This window comes from Pezoporus occidentalis, unplaced genomic scaffold, assembly GCF_034315485.1.
Source record: "Pezoporus occidentalis ecotype Australia unplaced genomic scaffold, CSIRO_AGI_Poc_V1 ctg48, whole genome shotgun sequence".
Taxonomy (NCBI): Eukaryota; Metazoa; Chordata; class Aves; order Psittaciformes; family Psittacidae; genus Pezoporus; species Pezoporus occidentalis.
In genome coordinates, this window is record NW_026915813.1 from 2448780 (window position 1) to 2460906 (window position 12127).

General features: G+C 38.2%; 1 long non-coding RNA gene across 1 annotated transcript in view; it reads right to left on the reverse strand.

Annotated features, from left to right (window-relative positions):
• Positions 1-4998, reverse strand: part of LOC134172834 (uncharacterized) — a 29012-nt gene extending 24014 nt beyond the window's left edge. Inside the window, exons 1-2 of the long non-coding RNA XR_009968031.1 lie at positions 4918-4998; positions 3407-3508 (exon numbers count right to left, since the gene is read on the reverse strand). This is a non-coding gene — a long non-coding RNA (uncharacterized LOC134172834). The remainder of the gene's footprint in view (positions 1-3406; positions 3509-4917) is intronic.
• Between the last annotated feature and the right edge of the window lie 7129 nt (positions 4999-12127).

Genomic DNA, 12127 nt, shown 5'->3' on the forward strand with positions numbered 1-12127 from the left:
ATCAATAAGCAAGCAACAAGCAGCAAATTAAAAAATGCAATCAATTTATGTATAGAATCATGGGTTTTTTTTCTCAGTAATTAATATGTTTACACACAACGGTTATCAAAGCACAGTTTGGATAGATTTCTGAAAAGGTCTCTCAATAATATTTTCTGTTGAATCCAGTTAATGTGTCACAGTAACATTTCTTCTTGCTTTTTTTCTAAGCATCATAAACCCAAATGAAATGTTAACAAATTTTCTAAAAATCAGCACTTTTACCCTAGCTGATGTAATAAAAAATGTTTTCATATTTTTATATAGAAAACTCAGGTTTAAAATGTCCTTTAATCACTTAGTTTGGTATTTTCACACGTGTTTCAATAAAAAAAGGTCTATCCAATGAATTCTCTTCTAAAAACATTAGAAAGTTTGAAAGTCGAATGTCATATGACTAAATAAGAGGCTCATTGCACCAACAGGAGAGGGGCGGAAGAGGTAAATATGAGCAATAGCAGATAAAAAGCTGCACATTCTGGACCTCATGTAAGCACCCTCCACATATATGCTCACACATACACTTAAACATGGATTTGTACTAGAACTTGCTGAAATCCCTGCCCAAGGCAAACCAGCCAGACCTGGAAGGCTGTTCCCTTTCACATAAAAAAAGTAATAATGAATAAAAATATTTGGAAGTTCTCCAATGCCTCATACAGCATAATTTCTGTTTCTCTTCCCCATGTATAGCCACAGGCTTGCTCCAGCTCTATGGTCCCTGTTCTCCCTGGTTTCTCACCAAGGTAGTATATTTGCACCACTATGAATGAAAAGCCACATTCTGAATTATAAGTGCGAAGGAAATATGTGTTCTTAACATCGTCTTACCTTTTCTTGGGGTACTACATTTCATCACGCAAACAAAGATCCCGTGCAGGATAGCAACGTCATCCCACACATTGGACATGAGACTTGGAGTTAAGTCACTTTTCTCCCCTCCTGTGTTTCCCCCATTGCCTTATGTGACCTCAGGCAATTAATTCAGCATCCAGTGACTCAGTTTCTCCTTGTGCTAAACCCAGGAAGAAAGATTTCCATGACAGTGACCTTTGAGATCGCAGAGTAATTTACACAAAGCAGAAATCAGTACCTAAATCCTTAATTGCAACTGAATACGTTCCGCCTTCTTCTAATATTGGAGGCATCTAAATATTCCAGTTGCACTTCTGCATGATCTCAACATTTCCAAAGTGAGTGGAGGTCTGTCTTACACACCCTCTAAACTGAAGAGCTGCATGGCTGTTTCCTGCCTCAGCTTTACCAGGATTCAGATCCCATCCACATATGCTTCTTGACCAGGACACACTCCTGGATGGACTAGAAAACTTGAACTGGTACCCTCTAAGGCAGAAGAGAGCACTGGCCAAATTCTAGGCAAATGTCCTAGCAGCCACTGCCATCCACATTTGTACTTCAAAAGAAAGAAAGCCACATCAGCTTATTACCTTTTTTTTTTCTAAAGACACACTAAGAAGAGGACCACATACCTATCTGCAACCCTGAGTAAGACACCTTTGTATTACAGTAAGACAGGATTTCAGGCTACCATTCCACTCCATGTTTCTTGTTGCATATCTTCTGTGTTTGCTGATGAGATGGGAGATTTCATTCTCAAGTATTCTATGGAATCATAGAATTATTTAGGTTGGAAAAGACCTTTAAGGTCAAGTCCCACCATTACCCTAGCACTGTCAAGTCCACCACTAAACTATGTCGCTAAGCACCACATCGGCATGTCTTTTAAATACTTCCAGGGACAGTGACTCCATCACTTCCCTGAGCAGTTTGTTCCAGTCCTTGATAACCCTTTTGGTGAAGAATTTTTTCCTATTATCCAACATAACCAGCCTCTGGCACAACATGAGGACATTTCTTCTTGTCCTAACACTTGTTACTTAGGAGAAGAGGCCAATCCCCACCACACCTTTCAGGTAGTTGTAGAGAGCGTAATGTCTCCCCCTTAGCCTCCTTTTCCCCAGACTAAACAATCCTAATTCTGTCAGCCATTCCTCATAGGCTTGTGCACCAGACCCTTTACCAGCTTCGTTGCTCTTTGGACACACTTCAGCACCTCAATGTCTTTCTTGTCATGAAGGGCCCAAACTGAGCTCTGTATTCAAGGTGTGGACTCATTGGTGCCAAATGCGTGGTTGTTTCCTCTAGCATCTAGCCCCAGTGACAATAAGATTCTGTTGCTTCAGTTTCATCTGTACAACTACAACTTAGTCACAATCATTGGTACAATCATGAGTCCTAACTAAGGAGCTAGTACTTTGGCTTGTGGTGTTGCCACATTTGTTCATCTAAGGTCTTAAAATATGATCATTTCCTCAACTGCATATTGAATACGAGACAGTACCTGGATACCAAAAGTCTGGTCAACCATTTTAAAGGACCTGACAAAACTAAACTAAAGCTAAATTAGAAATCCTTATAAAAGAATTTTCAAGTTTTACTTAGGCCATCTCCAAATCTAGAAGGTAGTTTTCAATATTCTTCCATGACTCCAGTCCTATGCCTGCAATTAACTCTTAAAATCAAGGGCAAATTAGTATGTGTATTCATGTCTTATGCTAGTAAGAATCTCTGTTTCGTCTTATTTCCAGATGTTCAGGTAATAACTAGATTATCCTATATAGCTGAAATGGGCAACAAAGATAGCAGCATTCTTTGCCTTTAGGTAACAGAGAGCTCCATGGAAAAACATGACAACTTAAGTGACTGTAAATAAGTTATAGCTTGCAGGGCTCTGGAATAAATCTTCATGTTTAAAATAGAACTAGCCATTCTTCAAACAACATGCATTGAAATATCATTCTCATCTAAGCAGATACAAATGAACTACTAGTAAGGTTTCTGTAAGAAAAACAAAAAGAACAGTGTGAGAATAAGCTTACTGCCACAAAGCACATATGCTGCTCTGACTGAAATTTTCCTGTGAACATGTGACATACTCTCTTTAGATGCTTACATAAAGAAATATTGAGTGCTGTCCATGATTCTGTTTAACTACCATTAAGAAGACATTATTCAATAACACAAACAGCTTAGTTTCACCTCCTCTAAGGTTGGCGTTGTTCTTGGTGGGTTGTTTTTCTTTTTTAAGTCTGAAAAGAGGACAAGACACAGTTATACTCTGTGGCTGCTGGACAGGAGGTGTCATTGTGGCTACCAGAGTTTTATTTATCCTTAACCCTAAGAAGCAGCCCTTTAACCAATAGCCTTCTCTACTGCCTTTCCACTGGAAATTTAGCACTATACTTTGCTATATTCCCAAGGCAGTTTTTAATGGCTGTTTCTGGTTACAGAGAAAAAGCTTCTTCTGAGTTGGTCATGTTCCAGTGTAACAAGTAATGGCACTTACCAGGAACTTACACTGCAATCTTTTGATGCTCAGAGAAGATCCACTACTACTGGCAAGTCTTTATGGCAGCTCACTGGTGTTGCTTAGATGAATGACTCATTTCTGAAAGAGTCAAGTGGGAAAAGAAGCTTAAAAAAAGCAGCTGCACATTGGGAAAGAAAAGAGTTTTTGTCATTGGCTGTAGTTGTCTAATCTAATTTTCAATATAGGTATACAGTAATAGGTCTAACGTGATTAGCAAAGTGTCATAAAGACACAATTCCTGAGCAGTTTTAAACACACACACACACAGAGTGCTGGCAGTCACAATCTGTTGTTTTCAGAGTGAATAGCATTAATCATTTTTAATGGTCAGTCTGTAAAAAGAAGTTCTAACTGATTACTGGTGTAAAAGAAAATAAACATCATACATACAAATCTGATTTCCAAAAAACTGAATCACTTTTGTCAGGTATTTAACTTAAACCAGCAAAACAGACCATCAAGAAGGCGGCATTTAAATGGATGCCTGCAGCGATGGCCAGTCAATGGCCTCTTTATTTGTTAAAGATGGATTATTTTAAATAAATTACAGAGCACTTTCACTGAATAAACAGAGTCTCAGTGGCTGTGGCATGCTATACATGCTTAATTGAGCCACAGAAATCCTAAATGACTACTGAGCTGTGTAATCGCCTTTGATTTTGCTGATAGGACTTGATTCTTTAGGCAAAAACCAAGCCATTGAGGGCTGAAAAGCAACACTACCTTGAGGAAAATAGAAAGCTTAATCTGGAATATATACTTATAATATTTCGGAAACCACAGGGATGGAGTGTTCCAATAACTGAACACAAGGCATCTTCAGAAGTGAACGATCTGCGTGTCATTTTTATTTGAGCTTGATATGTTAAATGTCCCAAATGTTTATGTTGTATAAGCCCACTTAAACATTGCAAAGTGCAACAGATTCATTGGCAAAATAAAAAGTATAGCTTTCCTTGTCTTGCTTGCTGTCTTTTTGCATTGATAGAGTGTATAATGCACATACAGATACCCAGGGGTTTTCTTAAGTAATCGCATTATTTGACTGTATTTGGGGAACCTGTTAATATGATCTATTTACAGTGTTACCTATGTTTTCTATAGAATGAAGTAAAACACTAGGTCAGAAACCAGGAAAAAATGCTTTAACCCTTACTGATCATAATGTTCTTTTTGAGATTGCGTATTACTGACTCTATGTCCCAGCCTCCACATCACTTAGCCACCAAAAAATCACATCTGAAATAAGTCTATAATTGGTACAAAAACCTTGCAGGATCAGACCCCTTCTTGACATGAATGAATCCTGAGTTAATGACATATGGAATTCATTTTGACAGAAGTTATGACCTTAAATAATATTGCTTCCATTTGTCAATATCTCTAAAAAATGGTTTGACATTGAGAGGCAGTTTGAAAACTACTTTGAATAACAGCAATTAAAAGAGAGATTGATACTGTTAGGCACTTTAATAACCATTGTGTACCTGGATTTTCTCTAAAGAATTTCAGCACCTAAAGCTTTCTTCACTAGGCAAGTGCAAAAAAGCTTAGCTGTGAAATTCGCTCTGTAATGGAGCACAATGAGCTGCATATGCGGTTTCCACAATTACACTGTACATTTGAAAAAAATTATATACTAGTTTAACCATGCTGGTAAGGCAAGTGCCTGCCAACATCAATTATAACTGATAAGCATTAAAAAATAAATTTTATCCATACACAATGATCACAGGAAATTAAAACATGTAATATTAGATACAAATTTTATGCAGTTTTTGATAATAGGACCAGGCTGCTTCATAGTGTCATAAACTGGCCAACCAAGGATGCTCATCAAGCTGAGAAAGCTTTGGCCAAAGCAGCTGAACTGTTCCTGTGTGATTTCAGAAACCCAGAGGAAGAGGCAGTAGAAGAATTTGAAGGTGTTCTTGGTGCAGTTTAGGTTATTCACTTGGTACTGTTCATAATACATGAGAGAAGATCCCACAGTCATGAATGCCAGCCCTTCCTGGGGGAAAACTACCCGGAGTTCTGCCTGCCTCCTGGGCCAGAGCAGCACAGCAGGCATGACATAGGGAACAAACACAGCTGCCACAGCTCTGCTTAGCATCCTAGCACCATTTTCACAGGGAAAGGAGAAAATGTTTAATGCTCCTCCGCAGTGATTCCTTTTAGCAGAATTAATGAGAAAAGAAATCTGGAACTTATAGCTCTGTGGACTTGTGAACATAACAATAGAGAAAATCCCCCAAATATGTGAGAGAAATCTGCAAGGGCAGAAGGCTCTGCACGTCTCAGGCTATTCATACCAGCTCACAGCATAATTATACTTATTTTCTTTGGCAGTACATTTTTTTCCTTTAGCCACAGAGACACATTCTCTGGAGGCCACCAATCATGCAGAAACCATGTGGTAAAGACAGGTATAAAATTCAAATAGCCTGGTGCCACGCAGTCATTCCCTGCTCTGCCTCAGGGATTACACAGCAATGTGGCAGCAGGTGTGACCGAGTGTGCACTTTTTATACTATCAGCCCTATGGGAATAATATTTGTGCCCATGAATCCCAGAGCTGAACTACCCACACTCCTGTTTCCTTGGTGGCCTAAAAGTAGAACCTTATGTAAGTAATTTGGACTGGTTTCCCGCAGGTCCTTTTAAACCTTTTTTTTCTTTTCTTTCTGTTAAATATGGCTACATGCTAGCCAGTAACCCTTCTGACTGTGCATGCTGCTAGCTCACACAGACGTTGGGCTGGATTCAAATATTCAAGTGCTTTTTACAGTTCCCTGTGGCCAGTGAGCACAGCATCCTATAGGGACATTCATTGAGAAGGTCCCCCTGCTCTCTCCACAGTCCAGAAGAGTTCAGATAGTGAAGAGACTGCTAAAAAAACTGGTCATGAGAAATTTTCAGAAACAAGAGGGGAGTGATCATATCTTTCATAAGTGAAGTCTAGGCAGACCTAAAGGCAATACAAACCAGAGACCTGAAATTGCACCACGTGTGTGTAAGGAGAAATATGATATAATTGGTTAACTGAGACTTACTAAACCAGGAAACAGGCTTGAACATTAAAATTCTAAGACACAGTTAATAGAAAAAACTCAATAGGACACTAGGGAAACAGCTATATGGGTGCGGAAACATGCTAACTCCAAGAAAAGAAATGCTATAGCCAGTTTGACAGCTGCAGAAAAAGCAGCTGATGCAGTGAAACAATCACAAGAAACTTACAGCCCTGCAGGGACGGTTGACAGAGGTGACAGAGATCGCAGAATGATTCTGCAGAGAATGGCCTGTAGCAAGCTGAAATAAGCCAAAATAAGAGATCAAAAGGCTACTTTTAAGTACTTTTAAGTGAAGCAACGTTCAAGGAGTTGCTACAGACCATGGGGTGTCCTAGATCCTGGAGATAGCCCACATACTGTCTCTGTTTAAGAAGTGGAAGAGTCACGAACCAAAACTTAAAAAAGAGGCCATCACTACAAATACTATTCATAAAGGCAAGTGGGACAAATCCATCTCTTCCTGCTACAGCAAAGGTTCTATTAAATAGATTTTTCTCCTAAGTACATAGCATTTCCAGTAAATCCTTATCCATGTTCAGATATTGGTGCTACAGGCTAAAGAATTCAACCCTATGAGAGAATGTACTGCACCTTCCACAAATCAAATCCTAGAAAAAATATTGTGAGACATATGAAGAAGTATATGATACATTAATTTATATAGTGTTTTTCAGACCAAAACATTTCAAAGTGCTTAACTATTGATCAGCACAGATACCATCATGAATGTATTCACTGAGCAAAAGGTCCCAGATATCCTTAGGTGAGAAACAGCTACAAATAATTCCCAGGTGGAGGAGGAACATACAAATTGTCTGCAGCAGAGGAGCAATTGGGAAACATTACACTCCTCCCATGTGCTTTCTCTGCAGTGTCAGGCTCCACAGTGGTTGCATTTTTGTTTTAAAAGTCAGTCAGAGAGTTAAGTGGCATAAAAATAAACTATTTGTGGAGGATGTGCTGGGAGCTGTACAGAAACAAAGTCTTAAACAAACCACCAGGCACTGAAGAAAAACGTCACTTATTCAAATCTTATGGTCACTGTAGAAACCTTCCAGTAGCAATTACAATAGGGAGGTCAAGCTCTTCACTTTGCCTTTGCAGAAGACAAGCATTCAAATTTTAAAAAGTAATCAAGAGTATTTTCATTGTTTCCAATTCTAGCATCTGTCTTCTCACATTGCCTACCAAAATCCTGCATACTGAGGCATAGTGCTCTGTGCATGCTTTTCTGAGACAGTCTTGCAAGAGTTTTGCTTTGATCTCAAGAGGAAAGCAAAGAAACCAGAACTGTATCCAAACAACGAAGTTAAAGTGAGCCTTCTAGACACCAGTTTCAGTTTCCTGCTAAGGCTATCTTGTGAGAAATAACTACAGCTATTTTTAATCTTTCTTACATTTTAATGGATCATAAACCTAATTTATGCTTTACTGTCATCTGTTGTCTCCTTTATATTTTGTCTCCTTTATTTATCTCAGTTTTCCACTATCAATGATAGTCAGAGCATCACTGCAGCCTGCAGGTATAAATGGATTAATAATTAGTGTAGATCCCTTTCCCGCCATGTAGGCTGCAGGTAGCATCCCATTTCAACCTTCAGCAATGCAAATAAGCTGATGTTGGCAATATATCATGAACTGCTCACCAGTCATTTCCTTAATGACTTGCTAATTTTCCTCTCCATATCCTCCACATGACACACTGGAACTTCAGATGCTTGTGCAGACCAGTGCAACTGAGAATGCAGACCGTGTAGATAGCTCTATGATTTTGTTTTTATGCCAGCTCTTTTTTCTCTGTCTTTCCCTTATGGAATCTGCTTCCAGTTTTTAATTTAATCTCTGATGTTGGCATAAATATAATTCTTTAGATATTTAACTTCTCTATCTACTGTTTCTCCTGCTAATCTGCAGCTGCCTGAACTTTGTGGTTTGTGCCATATAAGAGAGACCAATGTTTTTGTTTTCTGTTCAGCATTTCATTCCTGTTCATTTGATTTACTCAAGTAAATATTATACAGCTCTGAACCTAATCCTTTTTATTTATTTATTTATTTTTTAATTAAGGATTAAAGAACTCGTATTCCTGAATTTACCCCCAGAACATTGTTTAATGCATGCAGAATACAATGCAATCTTTCTTGGATTTGAAATCTACTTTCAATGAGTTTCAAAAGCATTAATAGCTAAAAGATACTATTGTATCCCAGGGTATGGTAATCTCCTTAAACCTCCAGAAATAACAAGAACGTTGTTTTTCTTTTGTATCATAACACAGGGATTTACCAGGCTAATACAGTAAGACTCTCATTCAGAAAACCATATTTTCCTATCTATTGACTGAAACAACTATGCTGTGCAACCACAGACCTAGAAATTCAAGTATGTTTTGACACAGTAATACCATATGCTCTAGATAGAAAGTACTTAAGGCTGTCCTCATGGGGTGTGTACCTGTGAAGCAATTGCCTAAAAGTCATTGCTTTGTTGACAGCATACTTGCTAATGGCACCACCTCAGGTTTCAGAAAATGGAACCAGTCTGCGGTCCTACCAGCTCCAGGCTGTGCAACAGCTCAGTGCACTTTCCTTTTGCAGAGCCTGAAGTACTGCTGCCAACTCCACAGGGACTCTGGAAAAGGAGCAATTCAGATTCAAACCTCCTTTCTTTAAAGACTCAGAAGATGTCTAGCCAGTTGAACTACTCGTTATCCCACGTTTACAACTGCCTAGTGTGGACTTTCCTTTTCAATTTTCATTGACACTTTTTAGCCTGGGGTCAGCAATGCATTAACATCTCATACTATGTTGTACCTGAGCTAGCTCTCCTTGTGCTAGCTTGATTCCGGGGTTAGTTAGCAAGAGCAGGCTCTCTGGGAGAATGCTGGCAATTTTTTTCATTTAATCTGACTCACAGCAGTACCATCAGAGAAGGACATACGTTCTCACTGTAAGTCAGGTAGCAAAGCAGCAGTAAATTTACTAACAAAGCATGGGGCCTCGCATCATAGGGGTCACAGGAATCATCCATGTGGAGTTCTATCAGTAATGGGGACTCAGAGGTAGAAAGCAACAAGTTTCCTTGGACAGAATTAGAAGTAGAAACCATACTCTGTAAAAACTGAAGAGGCAAATCATTACAGCTGCAATACCAACAGCTCTTGCTCGGAGCAAGAAAATAAGTCCAAAATACAAATTGCAAAAAGGAGAAGGAAGGGGTTTTTTCTGTTGTGTTTAATTTTTTTTTTTCTTAATTCTGAGTTTTAAAAGCAAAACCATGTAATGTATGAAATATGTTACTGAATACTCCTGTGTTACTTGGATCACCCCACAGTCTCTTACAAGCCAGTATTTACTGCTTGGTGTTTTTTTAAAGAAAACCCATCAGTGAAGCAAACCACATTCTCGTACATGTTTGACTGCTTTTGTAGTTCAGCACATGAGCCGCTTCTTTTTTTTTTGGAGGTAACATAAGGAGATGGAGCGTAGCCAGGGAAACAGCTAAGAGAATGGACAAGAAACATAAGAGAAACAGAAAGAGCTGGCAAAGACAAAACTCAGAGGAAAAGAGTTGGTGAACAATAAATGAGAGCCAGAAATACCACAAAGATTTGGAAAAAATGTTTATTTTATTTCAAATTAATAGCAAGAAAGAACCTACAACTGTGATACAAATTGCTCAATGCCCCATGCAGTGCCAATATTATGCCATTCATTATACTTGCAGGTGTATTATTTCTAGTTCCCTAGATTAAAAAAAAAATGCTCACCATGTATTCTTTTGTATTTTAAAATGTATTTTTTCATTGCTATAGTGCCAAAGGCTCTTATTCTTCCAAACTCAATAATAACTAATCTTTTTCCTGGCTACAGACTGGGAGTATGGTTACCATTTTGTGCAGGTAATTCTTCCATCTTTATTAGACCACTCTGAAATTTTGATCTGTCTGTATTTCACGTTCTTTCCTAAACGCTTATTTTACCCTGTGAGAAAGGTTTTTTTATTAAACCTTGTTCTTGTTCCTAATTTCAAACCTGGTTCCCACCATTGGGATGAAAAGTTTCTTATGCTCAATATTACACACTTTCTTCTCAAAGAAGATTAGAGAAAATAAATCAGCACATAAAAGTGAAATCTAACTTATCAACATCTTTCCCCACCCACCTGCAACCTCTGCAAGCATATTATTATTGCCTGACTTCTCCAGTTACTGATCAGCAGCAGCTGTTGAGAGGGTTTAGACAGAGATAACAGTGTCCAAACTCCAGCAGCAGAGTAAATGATGCTAGAAGAAATAGTGCCAAGCTCTCTGGTACTTCTCATACCGACACCTTTCCTCCTCACATCCACTGATAGAGAATCCAAATGAGCATGACTTGATTCTGGTTCAAGATTCATGCAGTGGCTTAGCAAAGTTTCTCAACAAAGAAAAAGATCTAGCTCCAAATCTAGTCTGAGGACAATTGTCCTGTCTCTCTGGCCACCCTCATGTAAAAAGGGGAAGCCCCGTCAGTCAACCTTGGGACACAACAAGATCCTGCCTCACACCCAGAGGTCCTGTGTATTGTGCACCCATCATGTGCTCAGTTTGAACCTCTGCATGAGGATTCCACTTGCAAGTGTGTGCACTGAACCTCATCCAGTTTTGCCTTTCCTCAATTCTGTGCTGTTATGAAACCAATTATCTCCAAAACCAAATAAGACCCTTATTTCTTTGAGCTTCCAGAAGTGTTCATTCTGTCTAACAGAGCAATAAAGAGTGGAAGTAAGTATTGTCTTCCTTACACAAAGTTGTTTCCTAGAAGGAAATTTTTGATTTCAAGATCCTTCAGCAGAGACACTCATTTCCCCATTTAAATCATGAGAAGAGAATGTTTAAGTTAAGTTTAGCAAACCAATGCTACAACTTCAAGTCTCTCAGTGGTAATCTTCCTGTTTCCCAGGGGAGGATTAATTTGCTTCTTTTTATTCTTTGTTCTTTATTATTTCAATTGGAGGATATAAAAGTGCCATTGAGGGTTTTGAAGGATAAACACTTCATGTGGTAACTGCTTAAAATAAGAATAAAATTTATGGAGAGTGTAGACATTTTTATCACATTAATGTGACCTATTAATGATAAAGGAAATTTCCTTCATCTAATGAGCCCTATGTTTATTAAAGTAACAAGAGAGGATGTTTTAATCCTTACCATAAATCTAAGGAAGTTAAAATCTTAACCCCAAGGTACTTAATATAGTTGATTCTGTATTTAAAGGGAATGTAGTTAACATTTATATTGTTTTTGTTACCTACAACATGGAGATCAGCTATCTCAATATACATTTCATTTTATAGATAAGTTTTTAACAGACGTTTCAAAAGAAACTTGCATGCAGTCAAAATGAGATAAAATCATACATGCTGAAAAAGGAAGGGCTGAAAATACCTCTATTAATGAAATAAGTAATACACAGAATTGCATGACCAGAAAATCACAGTCTTATAAACTAAACATATCTAAAAAATCAGATATAATTAATTTGACTGTGTGTTAATTTAGTAGAGGCATAAGAAGACGAGGCTCAGACACTTTTCTTTTCTGCCAATGCATTTCAAGACATTTTTTAGTACAGCATTCAGT